The sequence below is a fragment of the Meriones unguiculatus genome (assembly GCF_030254825.1).
Source record: "Meriones unguiculatus strain TT.TT164.6M chromosome 13 unlocalized genomic scaffold, Bangor_MerUng_6.1 Chr13_unordered_Scaffold_44, whole genome shotgun sequence".
Lineage (NCBI taxonomy): Eukaryota > Metazoa > Chordata > Mammalia > Rodentia > Muridae > Meriones > Meriones unguiculatus.
Genome location: NW_026843651.1, coordinates 3,372,180 through 3,386,425, shown reverse-complemented (window position 1 = coordinate 3,386,425; position 14,246 = coordinate 3,372,180). Strand labels below are relative to the sequence as shown.

General features: G+C 40.0%; 1 pseudogene; it reads right to left on the bottom strand.

Annotated features, from left to right (window-relative positions):
* Window positions 1-13,887: 13,887 nt before the first annotated feature.
* LOC132651289 (U4 spliceosomal RNA) lies at window positions 13,888-14,014 on the bottom strand (annotated as a pseudogene).
* Between the last annotated feature and the right edge of the window lie 232 nt (window positions 14,015-14,246).

Below are 14,246 nucleotides of genomic sequence, written 5' to 3'. Positions count from 1 at the left end.
GCTGTTGTTTAACTTCTTGAGTTCTTTATATATTCTGGATATTAGCCCTCTATCAAATATAGGTTGGTGAATATCCTTTCCTTGTCTTTAGCTTGTTGTTTTGTTCTGATGACAGTATCCTTTGCTTTACATGAGATATTCAGTTTTCTGATGTCCCATTTATTGACTTAGTGTGTATAGTTTTATGTTGAGTTCTTTCATCCAGGTGGACTATAGTTTTGTGTAGGGTGAAAAGTACAGATGTATTTGCATTCTTCTACATGTAGACATCCAGCTAGACCAGCACCAATTCTTGAAGATGCTATCATTTTTCCATTGTATGGTGGTGTTTTCTTTGTCAAAAATCAAGAATCTGTAGGCATATGGGTTTATTTCTGGGTGTTCTTCTCGAGTCCACAGATCCAGCAGTATATTTCTATGCCAGTAACAAGCCTTTTTTTATTGCTGTTGCTCTATAGTACAGCTCAAAAACATTGATGGAGATAGCTCCAGAAGATCTTTTATTGATTCTATTTCACCAAAGTCTATGAGTCTGTTTTTTTTACAGGGTATTTAATCCCCTTGAGAATCCCAAAATTGAGAATTGTAAAATCCTGTTTACTATTGGTTGAGCCATAATACACACCTTTAATCTAAGAACTTTCTGTTAATTGCAAACCTATGATTACACTGTGGTTCACCTAGCCCTAGCACAGATCTTTATTCTGGAAGGCCTCTGTATCCTGGATCTAAACCTCAAGATTATAAAACATTCAGAAAGATGATCAGAACTAGGTTGGCAACCATATATATGTAATACAAAAAACAGCACTTGAATTACACAATAACCTTATGCCTAGGAAAAACATAAATAAGAAACCTGTGAGCTTCATATAACTCTTTTTATATTTTCATGTATACTGCAGATAATAATTACTTTACTCAGTTCATACACTGTTAAACAGCTAGTTTGTTCACCAAGGTTTTAATACTTTTAAAATAGTTCTGGATAGTATTATAGAATGCTTTCTAAACATACACTTAATTTTCAAGATTATACCAATTAAATTGTTTTGAATTCTGCTTTAAGGACAATCTCTTTGAAACACATCATGATATTCAAGGTCCTTGATCCTAACATTAAAGTTAAATTTTATTTCTTCCATGGTATAGAATTTTACCTTTTAAAATTATATATGACATATATGTAATATATATATATACATGTATATATATATATATATATATATATACATATATATACATAGAGAGAGAGACAGAGAGAGAGAGAGAGTGCCTGGTTTTTGAGTAATAAGTTGTTACTGCATTTTAACTAATTGACATGTTTCATCGGTCTTCTATGAGGAAGGCAACACATACAAAGTTTGTAGAAATGTAGAAATCAGAATGCAGTCAATAATTATGGTGGCTTATTAAGTTGAACACGTTAGGTTCTTTTTCTAAAGTCCATGACTTCACTCTCCTGGAGTACTTGGCTAGGTTTATAATACCAGACATGTTTTCCATTTTCTTGGTTGAGTTTTAAGTTCCATTGAACAGATGTTAGTTACCACCGAACTGTGAGTGCCGCTATGGAAACCATAGGGATATCTTGCCATGGTAATCACTGCTGTAGTTTATAGGTACAGCTGTGTAACACTGTTGGTTGCTTGCTGACATCATAAGCCCACATAAAAACATCCAGTGCTGTGAAATCTAGGCTGCATGCAGGAGGCTTTCAGGTCAAATCCAAGATGAATTCTCTGAGGCCTGTTTCTGAAGTTCATGTTGGCTTCAAGAAGTGGGGGCTTGCCTTCAAACTCTGGAATAGAACCAAAGGTAACAGCAGCAACCTAAGGGTTTTTCACATGCATTGGACACTTTTCATGTGAAAGAGAATTTTTCCATGCATGGCACTGGTGCTTTTATTACATGGTAGTCTATGTCCTCTGTGGGGAGCATTGGCGGCCCATGTGTCATAACTTTTTTACAAACTATATGTATGTTTATATAGACACATACACATGTCTTAGAGATGTCTTATTAATGAAATTCTTTCTGCCAGGGAATGGCCTGAACTTTCTCAAGGTCACTATAGCTATGCATTTTTCAGCTTTATTCATCTTTTCAAAAAGGCAACTCTTGGTTTCTCTCTTTAAATTGCATTTTCTTTAAATGCATCATAGATCTACTCTCTTATTATTTAGTCCCTAGTGTTTCTTAGTAATTACAAAGGTATTTTTTATTTTCTCAAGTGCTCTGTATTATTTACTTCCATAGAGAACATTGTCTCCTATAGCCCAGGCTTCCCTCATGCAATGTAATTACAAATAGTCTTGAATACCAAGACCGGTGTCTGCCTCCTAGTGCTGAGAAGACAGTCCTGAAACTCCTTCCAGGCTGGGCCTTACTGGTCAATGCGAAGATAAATTAGGCCAGTGAATGAGACTTCCAAACATTCTGGCCTTTATTGGAGACTTACAAATGAAGAAGAAACTGTGTAAGAAGTGAGATAACTTATCAGTATTGGAGTTTTTCTATTCACAGCACTGAAAAGGATGGGCAAGAAGAGGGAGGAAGCTTTCATGCTTTGACAGTAGTTGACATTAACAATATGAAGTGAGGTAGTCAATCATAGATGATCAGTAAATGTCCTGATTAGACATTTGTGTGTTCTAGAGCACAGGCATTCAAGAATCAGAATAAAAAAATAACCTTCTGAAGAGGAAGACATGACTCTAAATTGTGTATCACCTGGGTTTTTTGTTGTTGTTGTTTTGGTTGTTTATTTGTTTGTTTTTGCTTTTCTCCCAAAGTTGTCTGATAACTACCAGGTGAAAAGTAGCTGCAGTTTCACTGACCCCACTGTGAAGTCACACAATAACAATTTCATTTGTTTTCCTAAAATCTCTCTTTAATTGTCAGCATTTTTGGCAGGCTTCCTCCTGTGGACAGATGGTTAACTGCACTGCAAGTTGAATACTGGGCTGTTCAAGCTATCCCACTTGATTTCAGGAGGAGGGGAAGTCCCTGCTCAGTGCTGGAAGACAGAAGGGTAGGCTATTAGACAACAGGCACAATTCTACTGACAAAGAAATCTCCGCAGATCTGGAAATGGTGTGGCCCTTATTCTCCACATATGTACCCAAAGTTCAAGTCATGGAACCAAGGTCCCTGCCGTGAGCATAGCTTCCTCCCTAAGCCAGGCCCTAGTTGCTCTTTGTAATTAGCAAACATGCATTCATTCCTCCTGGGCCAGGAAGCACTATGCTTTGTCTCTTCAATACACTGTGAGCCTAGGGGAGGTGCCCAGGTCACTCGAGACTCACTGGCCAATCAGAACTTCCAGACCAGGCCTGTAATCAGAGGAAGAGGAAGGTTCTTCCGGGTGCCAGGTTTCAGGTTTTTTTAGGAAGCTGAGCTGGCTGGAATGTTGGGCGTGCTGTAGTCTGAGCTCAGCTGCTGGGTCCTGTGAGGGGATTTCAGGCGACTTCCAAAGAGGCGACATGGTGAGTGTGTGACCGCTGCCCCCAACATGGTGGTGGAGTAGGAGGCTGAGCAGCAGAAGCTGGTGTGGTTTTTCCTTCCTGGGCTGGATGGAATTCTGCAGCCATCAGCTGCTTGTGAGGTCCTTTGTCCTGGCCTTAGGAATGCTGAGCTGTCTTAGTCCCACATGTTACAAGTGGGATGGACTGTGACCAGACTGCATGTGGCGACCTGGGCACTGTTAAGACTCAAATCCGGGGACAAATGGCTGAGGGGCCTATTTAACAGTTCAGAGCAGAATTAGCTACCATTTTGCCCAGAATCCCCGAGTCCCTACCTGGTTACAGGACATGGCAGGCATACCCTGTGCTGTAGCCAAAGGCTCGGACCCCTAACCCACCTGCCCTTCTTTCTGTTATCTATCCAATTTGGTTACCTGCTCTATTTCATCTATTATTTACTGTCATAGTCTCATGGTTTGGCGTGCTCCTCTCCTCCCTCTCCTCACATGGCTCACAGGTGCCTTTCTCTCTATAATAAACTTTCTCCCCACCATATCTAGGAAGAGTCATGTCACTTAATTTAAATTTTTTTATTCACCTTCCATATTCCACTCCTTTCTTTCAAATCCATAGGTCCTTTAGGCTTCAGTTGTTGTTACTGTTTGTGTTGGATTGAGGGGTGCTGCAGGAATTCTCAGCTGTGAGGTAGAGATGACTGCATTGGACAGTGAGAGGGTAATTAAATGTGTACATGCAGGACCCTGTGACGTGTAAAATAAACATGTACCCTGGGAGAGTGGAAACTTTTATTAAACTACTACTTTACCAGGCTAAGGCTCTGTCTGCCCCTAGGATGGAAGGGCAGAGCTGAGATTGTTTGTGCTGTCTGAGACACCTGATCTCTCATCCTCCAGTAGAGGATCTGCCAGAGTCCTGAGGCCCAAATGCCTGGTCTAAGCTAATGATGGACTCTGGGAAAACTTCACAACCTGGAAGGAGGAACAGTATAAATTACCTTGCAGAGTCTTTCCAAGATTCATCTCTGGTTCTTCTGTAGTGATGAATATGCAGGACCAGCAGCTATGCCATGGATATCATGGGGTTCGTTGTTGCCAGTCCCGGAAAAGCTGGTCTGCTGAGCTAGGAGAGTCCCATGTGTTAGAGGTGGGATGGACTTTGAGCCAGACTGGATGTTGTGACCTGGGCAGAGGTCCTTGCCCTGTCAGCCTTTCTGAGTGTGGATTCCCTGGAGAGGAGGAGACTCTGCAGCTCTGGCCTCTAAAAGGGACTTTCATTGTCCTGTTTTTGTTGTCCTTGAGGCTTAGTACTGTCTTCTGTGTGTCTTTCTGGGTCTGTGTTATTTCATTCAGGAAGATCTTGTTGCACCCATTTGCCTGCAGATTTCATGATTTTCTTGTTTTTAATGACTGGGTAATATTCTTCTGTGTAAATATATCAGTTTCTTTCCCATTCTTCGGTTGAGAGGCATATAGGTTATTTCCAGTTTCTGGTTACTAGAAATGAAGCTGCTATGAACATCGTTGAGGAAATGTCCTTGTTGTATGTTGGAACATCTTTCATATGTATCCCCTGGAGTGGTATAGCTGGATCTTTAGGTATGTCTTTTCCCAGTTTTCTGAGAAAGTGCCAGATGGATTTCCAAAGTGGTTGTAAAAGTTTGCTCCCCTGCCAGCAATGGAGGACTGTTCCCCTTTCTGCACATCCTTGCCAGCATGTTTTGTCACTTCAGGTTTTGATCTTAGTTATTCTGACAGGTGTAAGATGGAGTCTCAAAGCTAATTTTGATTTGCATTTCCCTGATGAGTAAGGATGTTGAGCATTTCTTTAAGTGCTTATGCACCATTCACAAATTCTCTGCTGAGAGTTTTCTATCCCTTTGTCCCATTATTAATAGGATTATTTGTTTTGTTGGTGTTTAATTTCTTGAAATCTTTAATATATTCTGGAAATTAGCCCTTTGTCAGATGGAGGATTGGTGAAGACCTTTTCTCAATCTGTAGATTGCCATCTCCTGGTAATAATAGTGCCATTGCTTTACAAAAGCTTTTGAGATTCAAGATGTTCCATTTATTACTTGTAGATCTTAGAGTCTGCACAGCAGGTGTTCTGTTCAGGAAGTTGTCTCTTGGACCAGTAAGTTCAAGGGTGTTACCCACTTTCTCCTCTGGCAGATTTTGGGAATCTGGCTTTATGTTTAAGTTGTTGATCCACTTGGTCCTGAGTTTTGTGCAGAATGAGAAATATGGATCTCTTTGCATTTTTTTTCATGTGGACATGTATTTTCAGCAGCACGATTTGTTGAAGACGCTGTTTTTCCATTGTATGGTTTTGGCTCCTTTGTCCAAAAGCAATTGTGCATAGGTGTGTGGGTTTATTTCTGGGTCTTTGATTTGTTTCCATTGATCACCCAGCCTACTTCTATGCCAGTACCATGCAGTTTTCATTACTATTACTTTTAGTATATCTTGAAGTTAGGTATGGAGATACCTCCAGTAGTTCATCTCCAGACTTTGGAACAGTCTTACGTCTGATGAAATATATCCAGGAGAACCCAAATGGGTTCTGGCTTTCAGATGTAGCCTCACAGTACTGGGTATTTTGATGAAAGGGCACAGGCACAGGTGACCTGAAGGTTGAGGCATGGGATTTTTTTTTTGGTAGCAAAAGTATTACCTTGGAATGAAATAAGCAGGAAAGCACAATTTAAGCTATGGAAAGAACACAAAATGTGACATGAGGTTTTTTTTTTTTTTCAACTAGGAATTATATTTGATATTACTGAGAGCAAAACTGTAAGCTTTCCTTTTTGAAATACCTACCTTATTCTTGGTTCTTAAATACCTCTACCTCCCTTCCACTCACTATCCCTAGTTAGGAGAGAAAACAGTTAGTACAGAGAAGGAATGCAGATCTCCAGCTACTTAATGCTGATTAGGGTCATTGGGTTCTTTAGTGTCTCAGTTGTGTGGATTCCAGAAGCCCACTGAAACAGCAAACAAGAAATCGCACTGTTTGTTTAAATCTTTTTAATTTGGGTTTATTGGAAGAGGACCAGTGCTCCTAGCCTGAGCCATCTCTTCAGCACTTTATTTGGATTCTTAAACCTATACCTCCCTTAAAACACTTATTCCTTCCAAAACCCCCCATAGGTAAAGGAGAGAGACTGCTATAGGGGAAAGACATATAGGTCTCTTTAACTGCTTCCAATGGATTAGGCTGGTCAGGATCTTTGGGACAATACCTCTTAGTCACCAGGATATCCAGCAGCCCACAAACCAGCAATGACATACACAGTAGCACTGTGGGTGAACAGCATCAGGAAGAGCAGCAGCTTCTTTCTTCTTCAAAGACCCCAGGCCCTCTCATGGCTCTGCATGTGTACCCTCTCCAGAAGACTCAGAACTAAACTATGTGCAGGTCGCAAAACCGCAGACCTGCTAGAGCAGAAGACAATCATAAGTAACAGCTGTGGACGAACTGAAGCAGCCTCATGCTCCACACCTGGGGTTAAAGAAAAACACATTCACATAACATGAGTGGGATTTTAAAGAAACAAAAATTTTAATACAATTGCTGATTCTATTATTTTGGATATTTCCTCTGTGTCTTTTATTTAGTTTAGGTAAGGGTTTATCTATCTTGTTTGTTTGTTTGTTTTTTTTTTTTGGAAGAACCAACCCTTTGTTTCATCGTTTTTTATCTTCTCTTTCTATTTTATTTTTTATAGGTGCAAGTGCTCTTTGTTGTGTGGGAGTTTTGTTCTTGGGGCTCTGTTAGGGCTCTCAAGTTTCAGAAAGTGTGTTGGCGAAGTGTTACTTTTTTAATGACCTGCTTGGCTAGTGTGTTCATTGTGTTACACTTGCTAGGATGGTATGGAGTGTACGGTGTCATATGTGTTCTGTTGGAATACTAGGGAAGATCCTGACAATTGGGTGTGCTCTAAAAAAGATAGTGGAGAAGATCCCTGGTATACTGCCTTGGTCTCTATGCAAGCATGGCCTATGGTTGAGCTGAGGACTTGGGAGTGGGATCCCGGAAGCAGAACAGAGAGTGGGAATGTGTAATCCACAGGAGACTTGGACACAGGAAAGGGGAGCCGCCACTGCTGTTCTTTTGGAGTTCTAGGGGCAACCATGAGAATTGAGTCTTCAGTAACAGAGTAGAAAGGTTTCACAGAATCAAGTAGGAGAATATCATTGAACATTTATTTCTTCTTTGTGTGCTTCTTTGGAGGAAGGTATAAAAGGTTTCGTAGGACGAACCTGTCTAGATTCCCTACTGGGGATTGGATTTGAGTGTCTATGATCTCAAACCATTTCCTTTTGTTTCTATCTGTGTTGTGATTGAAACTGATAATTCTGTTTCCTTTTCATGCTCACGTGGGCTTCATCATTATCCAGTCTATCTCTAAATCACAAGAAAAGAGTCAAAGAAATTGCTATTCATTGCTAAGCTATTTTGGTATCCTGAGGTTTTTACATTTTTAATTTTGTTGTTTTTGAAGATCAAGGTTTCTGTATAGATTTGGCTGTCCTGGATGTTGGTATGCAATCCAGCCCGATTCTCTATCCTGCTCAGCAACTGGTTATCGCTGCTTTATTGATATATCAGTGGATCACTGGGGAGCAAAGTTTATACAACGTTAAGACAGGAGATTCTCAGAACAAGGCTTCCAACCACAAAAGAGGATAGAGAAATCAGCGTTTGAATTACACAATATCCTTATCCCTACTGAAAACATTGGTAAGAAACCTGTGAGCTTCACATAACTCTTTTTATATTTTCATATACAATGCAGGGAATAATTATTATTTTACTCAGTTCATACACTGTTAAACAGCTAGTTTGTTCACCAAGTGATGAATACTTTTTAAATAGTTTTGCCTAGTATTACAGATTGGTTTTTACACATACACTTAATGTTCACCATTAATCCAATTATATTGCATTGAATTCTATTTAATGACAATCTCTTTAAAACATAGTCATAATAATCATGGTTCTTGATCCTAACATTAGAGTTGATTTTTATGTCTTCCAGGGTATAGAATTTTATGTTTTATAGTTACATATGACATATTTATAAATAATGCTATATTTATGCTCATCTTTGTGTATATATATATATATATATATATATATAGAGAGAGAGAGAGAGAGAGAGAGAGAGAGCCTGGTTATTGTGCAATATTTTGTTATGGCATTTCAACTAATTTTCATGTTTCAATGATTTTCTATGAGGAAGGCAATGGATACAGAGAAGTAGATACAAGTCTATAAATTAGAATTAGGTCAATAGTTGTGGTTTATTAAGTTGAATGTTGTAGGTTCTTTTTCTCAGGTCCATGACTTCATTCTCCTGGAGTACTTGCCTAGGTTTCTTATACCAGTTTTTTTTTTTCCATTTTCTTGGTTGGGACCTCAGTTCAACTGATCAGGTGTTAGTTACCATCAAGATATGAATGCCGCTATGGAAACCATAGGGATATCTTGCCATGGTAATCACTGCTATAGTTTATACGTACAGCTGTGTTACACTGTTGGTTGCTTGCCTACATTATAAGCCCACATAATAACATCCAGTGCTTTTGTAGTCACAGCACTGAAAAGGATGGGCAAAAAGAGGGAGGAAGCTTTCATGCTTTGACAGTAGTTGACATTAACAATATGAAGTGAGGTAGTCAGTTATAGATGATCAATAAATGTCCTGATTGGACATTCATGTGTTTTAGAGCGCAGGCATTCAAGAATCAGAATAAAGAACTATTCTTCTCAAGAGGAAGACATGCCTCCTCTAAATTGTATATTACCTTGGTTTTTGTTGTTGTTGTTGTTTTGGTTTTTTGTATGTATGTTTGTTTGTTTGTATGTTTTTGCTTCTCTCCAAGAATTGTCTGATACCTACCAGGTGAAAAGTAGCTGCAGTTTCACTGACCCCACTGTGAAGTCACACAATAACAATGTCATTTGCTTTTCTAAAATCTCTCTTTAATTGTCTGCATTTTTGGCAGCTTTCCTCCTGTGGACAGATTGTTTACTCCACTGCAAGTTGAATAATGGGCTGTTCAAGCTATCCCACTTGATTCCAGGAGGAGGAGGGGAAGGGCCTACTGAGTGCTGGAAAACAGAAGGGTAGGCTAGTAGACAACAGGCACAAGTCTACTGACAAAGAAATCTCTGCAGATCTGGAAAAGGTGGGGCCCTTATTCTCCCCATATGGACCCAAAGTTCAAGTCATGGATCCAAAGTCCCTGCCCTGAGCATAGCTTCCTCCCTAAGCCAGGCCCTCATTGCTTTTGTAATTAACAAGCATGCATTCATTCCTCCTGGGTGAGGAAGCACTATGCTTTGTCTCTTCAGTACACTGTGAGCCTAGGGGAGGTGCTCATGTCGCTCCAGACCAATCAGGAATTCTAGGCGAGGCCTGTAATCAGAGGAAGGGGAGGGTTTTTCCTGGTGGTTTGTTGCATGTTCGGTTTGGAAGCTGAGCTTTCCGGAGGGTTTGGCATGCAGTGGTCTGAGCTCAGCTACTGGGTCCTGTGAGGGGATTTCAGGCGACTTCCAAAGAGGCGACATGGTGAGTTTGTGGCCACCACCTCCAACGTGGTTTTTGGAGTAGGAGGCTGAAGAGCTGGAGCTGGTGTGGTTTGTCCTTCCTGGGCTGGAAGGAAACCGGCAGTCATCAGTTGCATGTGAGGTCCTTTGTCCTTCCTTAGGAATACTGAGCTCCCTGAGTTCCACATGTTAGAAGTGGGATGGACTGTGACTAGAATGGATGTGGCGACCTGGGCACTGTTAAGACTCAAATCCTGGGACAAATGGCTGAGATGCCTTTTTAACAATTCAGAGCAGAATTAGCTATCAGTTTGCCCAAGCGTACCCTGTCCTGTAGCCAAGGGCTCGGGCCCTTAACCCAGCTGCCCTTCTTTCTCTTAGCTATCCAATTTGGTTACCTGCTCTATTTCATCTATTATTTACTGCCATAGTCTCATGGTTTGGTGTGCCCCTCTCCTCTCCTCCCTTTCCTCACATAGCTCACAGGGGCCTTTCTACGTATAATAAACTTTCTCCCCAAAATACCAAGGAAGAGTCATGTCACTTAATTTTTATTTTTTCCATTCACCTCCCATTTGCTACTCCTTTCTTTCAAATGCAAAGCTCCCTTAGGCTTTAGTTGTTGTTACTGTTTGCATTTGACTGAGGGTTGCTGCAAAAATTCTCAGCTGTGAGGTAGAGATGGCTGCATTGGACAGTGAGAGGGTAATGAAATGTATACATGCAGGACCCTGTGACTTGTAAAATAAACATGTACCTTGGGAGAGAGGAAACATTTATTAAACTACTAATTTACTAGGCTAAGGCTCTGTCTGCCCCTAGAATGGAAGGGCAGAGCTGAGATAGTTTGTGCTGTCTGAGACACCTGATCTCCCATCCTCCAGTAGAGGATCTGCCAGAGTCCTGAGGACCAAATGCTTGGAGTAAGCATATTATGATGGATTCTGGGGAAAGTTCACATCCTGGAAGGAGGAACAGTACAAAGTACCTTGCAGAGTCTTTCCAAGATTCTTCTCTGGTGCTTATATAGTGATCAATATCCTGGAAAATAAGCTAGCTATGCCATGGAGACCATGGGATTCATTGTTGACAGTCCCAGAAAAGCTGGTCTGCTGAGCTAGGAGAGTCCGATGTGTTAGAAGTGGGATGGACTGTGAGCCAGTATGTATGTCGTGCCCTGGACAGAGTCCCTTGTCCTGTCAGCCTTTCTGAGTGTGGATTCCCTGGGGAGGAGGAGATTCTACAGCTCTGTCCTGTAAAAGGGATTTTCATTATTCTCCTCTAATATTTGTCCTTGAGGCTTAGTACTGTCTTTTGAGGTCTGTGTATGTCACCAAGGAAGATCTTTTCTAGTTGCATCCATTTGCCTGCAAATTTCATGATTTCCTTGTGTTTAATGGCTGGGTAGTATTCTATTGTGTAAATATCAGTTTCTTTACCCATTCTTCGGTTGAGAGACATATAGATTGTTTCCAGTTTCTGGTTAGTAGAAATAATGCTGCTATGAGCATTTTTGACGGAATGTCCTTGTTGGATGGTGGAGCAACTTTCAGGTGTGTGCCCAGGAGTGGTATAGCTGGGTCTTTAGGTGTGACTTTTCCCAGTTTTCTGAGAAATTGCCAGATTGATTTCCAAAGTGGCTATATAAATTTGCTTCCCCTCCAGCAATGGAGGAGTGTTCCCCTTTCTGCACATCCTTGCCAGCATATGTTGCTACTTGAGGTTTTGGCCATAGTCTCATGGTTACACATTCTGACAAGTGTAAGATGGAGTCTCACAGACAGTTTTGATTTGCATTTCCCTGATGAGTGAGGATGTTGAGCACTTTTTTAAGTATTTATGCACTGTTGAGAATTCTCTATCCCTGTGTCCTATTACTAATTGTATTATTTGGTCTGTTGGTGCTTAATTTCTTGATATCTTTAACATAATTCTGGATATTAGCCCTTTTTCAGATGTAGGGTGGTGAAGACCTTTTCTCAATCTGTAGATAGCCATCTTCTCGTCTTGATAGTGTCCATTGCTTTACAAAGCTTTTGAGATTCAAGATGTTCCATTTATTAATTGTAGATCTTATCGCCTGCATTGCAGATATTCTGTTCAGGAAGTTGTCTCTCCTGGACCAATGAGTTCAAGAGTGTTACCTACTTTCTCCTCTTGCACATTTTGGGAATCTGGCTTTATGTTTAAGTTTTTGATCTACTTGGATTTGAGTTTTCTGCAGGGTGAGAAATATGGATCTGTTTGCATTTTTCTACATGTGGACATGTATTTGGAGCAACACTATTTGTTGAAGATACTGTCTTTTCCATTGTATTTATTTATTTATCTGTGTCTTTTATTTGTTTCCATTGATCACTCAGCTTATTGCTATGCCAGCCCCAGGTAGTTTTTATTACTATTGCTATTAATATATCTTGAAGACACGTATGGAGATACTACCAGAAGTTCATCATTCTAGGCTGAAGTAATCTTTGTCTGAAAAAATATGTCCAGGAGAACACAAATGGGTGTTGGCTTTCAGATGTAGCCACACAGTAGTGGGTGCTTTGATGTAAGGACACAGGCACAGGTGACCTAAAGGATGAAGCATGGGAACAGATGCCTTGAAGGGACGGGTCAAAGGTTGTTTAGTATTTTTTGTTTTTGTTTTTGTTTTTTAAGAAGCAAACATTTTGCTTTGGAATGAAATGAGCCGGAATGCCACAATTTAAGCTATTGAAAGAGAACACAAAATGAGTTACGGCAATTGACTTCTTTAGGGCATTACCAGTCTATGTCATCTGGATTCTAGAAGTCCACTCAAACAGCAAATGGAACTGTTTTCTTGAATCTCTTTTCTTTGTCCATTTCTTAATGTCTACCTCCCTTCGAAACTTTATTCCTTCCAACACCCTGACTAGGTAAAAGAGAACAAAAACTAGAAGGGAAAAAGTTTTAAGTCCCTTAAAGCTACTCTGTGAGGTTTAGGGTGGCCAGGTTCTTTGGGGCAATACCTCTTAGTCACCAGGATATCCAGCAGTCCAACAAACCAGCAGTAACAAACAGAGTAGCATTGTGGGTAAACAGCATCAGGAAGAGCAGCAGCTTCTTCCTTCTTCAAAGACCCCGGGCCCTCTCATGGCTCTGTCATGTGAAATTTCTCCAGAAGACTCAGAAATAACTATGTGCAGGTGACAAAACCACAGGCCTGCTAGAGCATGAGACAATCATATGTAACAGCTGTGGATAAACTGAAGCAGCCTCAGGCTCCACACCTGGGGTTAAAAGAAAAACACATTCACATAACATGAGTGGGATTTTAAAGAAACAAAAATTCTTAACACAGTTTCTGATTTTATAATTTAATATCTTCTCTCTCTTTTAGTTAGTTTTGATTAGAGTGTGTCCATCTGTTTTATTTTCTCCCAAACCCAAACCTTTATTTTTTGGATTCTTTATCATCTCTTTATATAATTTTTTTTAATTTCTGCTCTCAATTTGATAATTTCTTGATCTCTACTCCTTTTGTGTGCTTATATATTTTTCTTCTAGACATTTCAGGTCTGCTGTTACATGGATGGTATGAATGTTCTCCAGTATCTTTATGTAGGCACTTTGTGCTATGAAGTTTCCTCTTAGTATCACTTTTCATTCCTCATTATTTTCCATGAGTTTGCATGTGATATGTATTTATTTTCTATGAATTTTATGCTTTTCAAATGTTTTATTTCTGTTTGAAACCTTTTTTTTTTCACTTGTTTAAAGGTTATTCACTTTCCATGAGTTTGTAAGCTTTGTGTTCTTTCTGATGCTATATATATCCAGCCTTAAGCCAGGGTGGTCTGATAGGATACAGGATGTTACTTCAATGTGCTCTAAAAACTTATATTCTGTTTGAGTATGTGGTCAATTATAAAGGATATTTCAATTAGCAATAATTGCGCCTCGGATAAACATCATTGGCTATGATACTGCCACTGCGCAAAGCTATGGATGTTTCATGAAATGATGAAAAGATGTATTTTTTTATGTTTCTGTAAAAAGTTTTGTCAATTTCAGATACTTAGTTCCTGCTGTGGTAATATAGCTGAGCTCAGGTGGTGACATATTACCTGACTGTTCTTGAATCTATCCGTAAACTGGTGTCTAGGCATCTGGGTTTGGTGCAATTATAGGCCAAGTGCTGATTTGATGTGTGGGAGTTTTGTTCTTGGGGTTCTG